This window comes from Etheostoma cragini, chromosome 7, assembly GCF_013103735.1.
Source record: "Etheostoma cragini isolate CJK2018 chromosome 7, CSU_Ecrag_1.0, whole genome shotgun sequence".
Lineage (NCBI taxonomy): Eukaryota > Metazoa > Chordata > Actinopteri > Perciformes > Percidae > Etheostoma > Etheostoma cragini.
Window position 1 is genome coordinate 27,095,034 of NC_048413.1, and position 8,843 is coordinate 27,103,876.

Below are 8,843 nucleotides of genomic sequence, written 5' to 3' on the forward strand. Positions count from 1 at the left end.
TGCTGAGAACCATGGCCTCAGATTTTGAGGTGCTGATCCTCATCCCAGCCGCTTCACACTCGGCTGCGAACCGATCCACTGAGTGCTGAAGGTCCTTTCATAATAAATCATATATTGTGAACAATAAATCAGATACTGTGGACAATAAATCTTATATTGTGAACAATAAATCAGATATTTTGGACTTGTTTTAGACATTTACAAAGGCATCCTTTCCCACTGTGTTTGAATGAGGTTCTTAGTGTTTAGCTGTGGTCTTCCAGTCAGATGACACAGTGAAGAGGAGGCTCTCTGAGCAACAGCCGCTTCCGGTCCTGCAAACCAAATAAGACACTCATGTCTCTGCTCAACTCCTGAAGGACACGGCTGTGTTTGTCTCTGCTGTGTTTTCAATAAATGATTAATCCACTCCTTAGGCTATTCACCTTTTCTCACTCTCTCTCTCTCTCTCTGTATTTATTGTATTATATGTTTAACCCTTGTGTTGTCCTCCCGGTTTTTGACATTTTTGTCCCTTTGTTAGACTTGTTTTGGTTTTCACTAACACCACCTTCATTCATGGTCAATAGCCCTCATTTAAACAGAATTATACCTAATATTTGAGTTAAAAAAGCAGAAATTATGAATTATTTTGACTAATAGTTAAGATCAGAGGAAACGAAAGTGATCAATTGTATTTGAAAAGAGCGTTGGAAGGAATCCAATCCATCTTTTGTGGTAATTTGGTTCAAAAGTGAAAAAGTGACATAGTGTCAGAAAAAGGTGTTTTTTTCATGGCCGACGGGAAGACAACACAAGGGTATGTACGTATGTAAGTATCATCAGGGAAATACACTTGAAGTATTTAAAGTATGGTATCTTCCCTTATTTCTGAAATGGGTCAAATTTGACCCCAGGACAACACGAGGGTTAAAAAAGTTATTTTTTCCACTTTGCAGTAATCCTCACCAACAAGACTCCAGACCCCCCCCCCCCCTCCCCACTGACATGTTACATGTGCAATATCTGTTATTTATTCACTGCTTCTACTGATATTCACACAGTACTTTATTTATGTTGACACTGCACAACGGTAGCATTTGTGCAATCCATTCTTTTATCTTACTTTTTAACCTAATCTACTTCTACTCAACCTTTTCCTTTCTTGTACTACGTTACTTTATGTTGCTTTATACACTCGTCGACTTGTTCTTTTCTCTTATTTCAACCTTGAATTTGATTGTGAGCAACTGCAATTTCCCCGAGGAGATCAATAAAGTATTCTGATTTTGATGATAGACATAATTGTGTCTCATCCGTCACGGTACATGTGAATGACTGTTTAACGGATGATAGGAGTGGGATTATAGCCTGAGACAGTGAGAGATCAATAATCGCACAGCCAAGGTTACACTGAGCAACACATCTAGACAACGACGGAAGAAAAGAAAAGAAAAGAGGAGGACCACAAAGACAAGTCCCACTCCAGGTTGCTTAGGAACCTTTATGCAAAGTGACAAAAGCTCAAGGAGAAAACGTGATGCTCAAACACTTAAACTAGAAAGCTTCCCCATAACAAAGGAAACAGGGAGCATGCATATGAAATATGTCCTTAAACATGAAGTCAACAGCAACGAGCTCTGTGATCACCTTTCTCATTGGTTCTTATGAGTCTACATAATCAGGATTTCAACATCATTACGATCTGAGTTATGCTAATGTTTTTATTCAAGGTTAAGCACCTTGATATTAGTCATCCGAGGTATGAATTTGTGTGCTATAGGGCAAATATTTACTCTGGATTATTTTTGACTGACATTGCAATTGTGATACAACTCAGGATGTTGGAGGTAATGGTCATTATTGCATCGTCATTCACGTTTCCATTGGAAACTGTTAATGTGTGATTTTTGCGAGGATCCGTACCCGACAAAAAACATGTCTGAGTCTGCAGTGTCCTGCTACACCCTGCTACACCCTGTAACACCCTGCTACACCCTGTAACACCTTGCATTGCCCTGCCACGTCCTGCTTCGTCCTGCTACGTCCTGCTTCGTCCTGCTTCGTCCTGCTTCGTCCTGCTTCGTCCTGCTACGTCCTGCTTCGTCCTGCTTCGTCCTGCTTCGTCCTGCTTCGTCCTGCTATGCCCTGCTACGTCCTGCTTCGTCCTGCTATGCCCTGCTACGTCCTGCTTCGTCCTGCTATGCCCTGCTACATCCTGCTACGTCCTGCTACGTCCTGCTTCGTCCTGCTATGCCCTGCTACGTCCTGCTACGTCCTGCTACGTCCTGCTTCGTCCTGCTATGCCCTGCTACGTCCTGCTTCGTCCTGCTATGCCCTGCTACATCCTGCTACGTCCTGCTACGTCCTACAGTGTCCTGCTATGCCCTGCTACGTCCTGCTACGTCCTGCTATGCCCTGCTACATCCTGCTACGTCCTGCTACGTCCTGCTACGTCCTGCTACGTCCTACAGTGTCCTGCTATGACCTGCAGTGTCCTGCTATGCTCTGCTACGTCTTGCTATGACCTGCTACATCCTGCTACGACCGGCAGTGTCCTGCTATGACCTGCTACATCCTGCTATGATCTGCTACATCCCGCTATGACCTGCAGTGTCCTGCTATGACCTGCAGTGTCCTGCTATGACCTGCTACATCCCGCTATGACCTGCAGTGTCATGCTATGACCTGCAGTGTCCTGCTATGACCTGCTACATCCCGCTATGACCTGCAGTGTCATGCTATGCTCTGCTACGTCCTGCTATGACCTGCTATGCCCTGCAACGTCATGGTATCCCCTGTCCTGCTATGACCTGCAGTGTCCTGCTATGACCTGCAGTGTCCTGCTATGCTCTGCAGTGCCCTGCTATGACCTGCTACATCATGCTAAGTCCTGCTATGCTCTGCAGTGTCCTGCTATGTCCTGCTATCTCCGGCAGTGCCCTGCTACAGCATGAACTACTATTCCTAGTCATAGATCCATTATCTTTATTGGGACTATTATTGCCACTATTCATCACACCCCCAACCGGCACCGTCAGACACCACCTACCAAGAGCCTAGGTCTGTCCGAGGTTTCTCCCTAAAAGGAAGTTTTGCCTCACCACCGTCGCACTAAATACTTGCTCTCCTACTATAAATGAAATTAAATTGAATTGAGTCTGTTTCTTAATATTTGTAGGCCGGGACGTAACAGCACCTCAACAATTGATTCAGAATGAATTAAATAACAAAGACCTCCTCCTGCGATTCACAAATACGAGTCAACAGCTCAGTTTCGCATCAGAAACATTAAGTAGACCTGAAAACATCAAAAAGTGACAAACATTTAAAAAAAAAGAGTCAAAAGTGTTGAAAAAGGGACAAAAATGTAAGAAAAAAATTAAAAACATTGAAAAAGAAGTCAACAAAATTGTTAATTTTCAATTTTGATGAAAATACAACCCAGTGGTTAAGACAGGTGGCCATGTGTGTATGTGTGTATGTGTGTATGTGTGTATGTGTGTATGTGTGTATGTGACGTTAGTCGTCACATTGCACATACCAGTCCAGCTCGGGCCACTAACGTGGGAACAGGGTATTTAAAGTTTGACGTAGTTCTTTAAGGGTGGTGCTGTACGTAGGATCCATTTCTCTATCCCAGATTAAAGTCCAGTGTTGGGCTACACCGCCCGTGCCAGGATGACCTGCTGGTGAAAAGAAAGAGAAGAACAGCTACATTTCCATCTCGGACCAATCTTTTGATATCAGCTGAAAGGGTGTATACCATGGTAACCATGGCAACTATTTCGTTCTACCCGCCATATTTCCGGCAACTCCATGCAGTCTCTTTAAGACAGTTTGAAAGAAATTAAACTTTGGACGGCTATCAATTTTCCTTCAGTTAAATGGTAAGAAAACTGAGGTTATTGACTGTGGTCCTTCAAAATCGGAAACTTCCATCCCGGCCAGCCTTGGTCCCCTTGCCCCCCCCCCCCCCCCCCCCCCCCCCCCCCCCCCCCCCCCCCAAACACACACCCCCCCTCCCCCAATGTTAAACCCCCATGCACGTAACCTGGGTCTTATTTTAGACTCCCATCTTAACCTGGACGGACCTGTCCTAGCCTCCTTGCACTGGCTTCCAGTCCAGTCTAGGTTACAATTTAAAATATTGATGATGGTTTTTAAGAAGTTTTTGATTTAGAAGTCAGATTTGTGATCATTTTGAACTCCTGGTAAGAGGTTTTCCCTCTCCATTCGGCGTTGGATGCACTGGCATCTTTTTATTTCTAAGACAGTATTAAGACTCCTTCCTCCTTATCTGAACACTCCCATCCTGCCGAGGTCTGCAGGGACACATCACCTGCTCTCGCAGGATCTGGTATTACTGACAGTCCCTAAAACCTGCATGGACTTTGACATAAAGGCTTTTATTATTATGTATATTTTAATTTTGCAGCCCCATTTGCATGGAAATACCTTCAAAATAAAGTCCAGTTGAAGGAGTTGGTCTCACTTCGTTCTTTTAAAGGCTTTTTAGAGGACAGAAAGGCAGTCTGGATGTCCCTGGTTTTAAATTGATTTAGGACTCTGGTTTTTAATGATGACATTGTTGGTTGATAATGACTGAAAGTGTTTCTTTGTATTTACCTGAAAGTGTCTTTGTGTCTCTGTCTTTACCTGGAAGTGTCTCTGTGTCTCTGTGTTTACCTGGAAGTGTCTCTGTGTTTACCTGGAAGTGTCTCTGTGTCTCTGTGTTTACCTGGAAGTGTCTCTGTGTCTACCTGGAAGTGTCTCTGTGTTTACCTGGAAGTGTCTCCGTGTCTCTGTGTTTACCTGGAAGTGTCTCTGTGTCTCTGTGTTTACCTGGAAGTGTCTCCGTGTCTCTGTGTTTACCTGGAAGTGTCTCGGTGTCTGTGCAGCTGCCACTTGCCAGGACACTGTTGTAAAAGAGATTTTTAATCTCAATGACTTTCTTATCCTGGTTAAATAAAGGTTTAAATGAATGAAAAAAAGATTATTATTGTTGTTATCACTATTGATCTGTTTGACGTCTTGCCCTGTGTCAAATATAGCCGGCTCAGCACTACCTGGGTATGAAGAATTTAATTGTATTTTAACTTTTATGCCATCTTATTAGTGCAGATACATCAGTACATGGCTTACACACAAAAAAAAGGGAAGTATTTCAGGATCTGGCCGTGTGTGTGCTGTCTTCTTGATTGCTATGTGTGTGTTTTACACTGTATTCATGTTTTACCCTGTATTCATGTTTTACCCTGTATTCATGTTTTACCCTGTATTAATGTTTTACCCTGTATTCATGTTTTACCCTGTATTAATGTTTTACCCTGTATTCATGTTTTACCCTGTACTGATGTTTTTTTGTTAGTTTCTTCCTGCCGTGGTCTGGGATCATCCGGCCAGAGGACTACGGTTGAAAATTAGCCGACTGGCTAACACCGACACATTTATAGAAATGTTGATTAATGTGTGTTGTCCTTTATAAATAAAAAAACAAAGCTCTTTATGGCCTGGCCCCCGGCTACATGGCTGGTATCATCCCCTGTGTTTTATGACCCAACCTCCTCTCCTCTACACCATCCAGATCGCTCTTATACAGCAGCAGTCAATGTGTCGCATACTGCAATAAATACGTTGAATACATTCGAATTACAGAGCTTTACTTTCCATATCTATAGGTACAACTGCTGCTGCAAGAGCAGCCTGGTTTAACACACCTTCCACAAACAAGAGGAACACAGCGCAGTTGACGTAAGTGATGACACGTCGAACACAGTCGTCATGGTGAAAAATGTTACTGAAATGAGATAAAATGTGCAAATAGTTCAAAGTACAACCGGTTGCCAACAGGAGTGACATCTACAATTCATAAAAAGCCACAACAGCAAACCAAGACATTGATTCTTGTGTTTTAAAAAGACTGATTTCAGGTTTTATCCTCAACCGGAGGGAGAGACTGACCCTGGTCCAGTGTGTTAGCCCAAGGTCTCTCATCCCGCAAGACCAAGACTTGTGTAGCCTTGGTCCTTCAATGAGCTTCACAAGGATTCAACCTTGAAATGGGATGAGGGCTTGATTGTCATGTGTGGATCTTTTCTACCGGGTCCTCCCACTCTACAACACACACACACACACACACACACACACACACACACACACACACACACACACAAAGCACCCGGAAGGCCTTCATCGACCGACAGAACCACATGAACGTAAACACATTCCATTAAAAATGTACTTAATTTATTTTCTGTAGTGACCAGGGGCGGATTTACTCATTTTGAGGCCTAAGGCAAACACAGGCATGGGGCCCTCCCCAACCCGTGTTCTCCCCCTTTTCAGTCCTTGTTTATCTGCCCCTGCCGGTGGGTCGCTCCTCTTCATCAGTGTTAGCATTGCTAGCGCTACCTGGGCTGACCTGGGCCGGTGGGTCGCTCCTCTTCATCAGCTTTAGCATTGCTAGCGCTACCTGGGCTGACCTGGGCCGGTGGGTCGCTCCTCTTCATCAGTGTTAGCATTGCTAGCGCGAGCACCGGCCTCTTGCTGCTCTTTAGTACCGTTAATGTTCGTGTTGTCGGTAGACGTCGCGATAAAGGTTGTTACCTTTGGAAGTTTTGCTAAAAAACGTTCTGCATCACAGGAAGTACAACTGCAACTCCACGCCGTCTCTGGTAGGCAGTTTGAAAGAAATAAAAATGTGGAAGGCGAACAATTTCCTTTCAGTTAAATGAGAACAAAACTGAAGTTATTGTCTGTGGTCCTTTAAAATCTGAAACTTCCATCCCTGCCAGCCTTGGTCCCCTCGCCCCCCCCAGGTTAAACCCTATGCACGTAACCTGGGTGTTATTTTAGACTCTCATCTTAACCTGGACGGACAAATAGCATCCAACGTAAAGAACAGTTTTTATCAATTAACAATAATTTCCAAGCTCAAGTCTGTTCTGTCCTACAATGATCTGGAAAAGTTATCCAAGCCTTCATGACCTTCATAACCTTTATGACCTTCATGACCTTCATAACCTTCATAACCTCCCACCTAGACTATTGTAACTCTCTAAGTAGGCTGTGCACAAACACAACAAAGCGTGAACACGCCACACCTGTCCGAGCCTCCTTGCACTGGCTTCCAGTCTAGGGTGCAATTTAAAATACTGCTGATGGCTTCTAAAGATCTCCACGCCCTGGCCCCCCTTGCTACAGACCCCAGGTCCCTCAGGTCCCTCAGATCCTCCAGCCAAGGTCTCCTCCATGTCCCACGGTCCCGGCTGAAGCAAATAGGGGACGGAGTCTTTTCTGCTGTTTGCCTTCAACCGTGGGAACAACTGCCAACAATTGGAAATGCCCCTTTAATTAAAACACTCCAAACCAGGCTCCAACCCCACCTATTAACACCATACTTCCCTGTTTTTTTTTGTTGTTTTTTTTGTTTTATTATTAAAAGGGACAATACATATTAATTAACATTTTCACAAATGTAAATATGCTAGATTGTAGCCTTAGGCTAATTTCCATCTGCAGACCCCCTGGCAGGTTGATGGTACACAAAAAATAATAAATGCATACAAATTCACTGTACACAGGCTATATACAGAGAAACAAGGACAAGAAGAGTGATCACATCGTGTCAGGACAGACAGTAACAAGGAGAATGGAGAACAAAGGACATATAGAGACAACAAAAAAACATCGACTATATTACACAAACCACAATTTGTTTTAACTGTCTTGCCCTGTTATGCATGTGATTAAGCATTTGTCTCTTGATGTCCTTCTAGCTTAAATCCCTAATCTGTATTTATTTTATTTTATTAGAATATTCCGTGGCTAACACACTGTGTACAACACTTTGGTCAGTGCACTGTGTTAAATGTGCTACATAAAAATAACCTTTACTTACTTACATGTACTGTATTATTGTTGCTTTTGGGTGAAAAAAGCCCTTCAGCGCTGGCTTCCTGTTTGGACGCTCCATTAGTCCATCATTCTGACTTTTTACAGTCTATGAGTGTGTTTACAGTGTGTCCCACAACACACAAGGGCCACAAAAACATGGACAGATCTCAAAGCATTGTCCAAATCTGTCCTATCTTAAAAATGGCATGAGCTATTTAGTTGGCACCTACTGTATCTACTAATATATCTGTATACTACGTCTAATATGGATGTTTTATTATTTAATCTGCTACAGATAGATGGTAAAGAAAGAAGAAGAAAGGGAGGAAAAGAAACAAAAACAGTGTAAATGTGTGTAGGTGTGTGTGTCTATGATGTGTAAATAAGTAAAGCAGAAGAGTTTGTATTTACTAAAGGATAAAAGTAGAGAAAGGGGGTCGGACCTGATTATATTCAATTTCAATTCAATTTTATTTTGTAGTATCATTTCATAACAAGAGTTATCTTGAGACACTTCACAGATAGAGTAGGTCTAGACCACACTCTATAATTTACAAGGACCCAACAGGTCTTGTAGTTTGCTCCAGAGCAAGCAACAGTGCGACAGTGGCGAGGAAAAACTCATTTTTAGGCAGAAACCTGGGACAGACCCAGACCCAGACCCAGACCCAGACCCAGGCCCAGGCCCAGGTCCAGGCTCTTGGTAGGCGGTGTCTGACGGGCCGGTTGGTGTTAGAATGAAGAGTGGAAATAACAAAAATAGAAAAATAGTAGTTTGTAGCAGTTCTTTGTAGTAGTTCATGGCATAGCAGGGCACTGTGCGGCATAACAAGGCACAGCAGGACGTAGCAGGACGTAGCAGGACGCAGCAGGACGTAGCAGGACGCAGCAGGACGTAGCAGGACGCAGCAGGACGCAGCAGGACGCAGCAGGACGTAGCAGGACGCAGCAGGACGTAGCAGGAC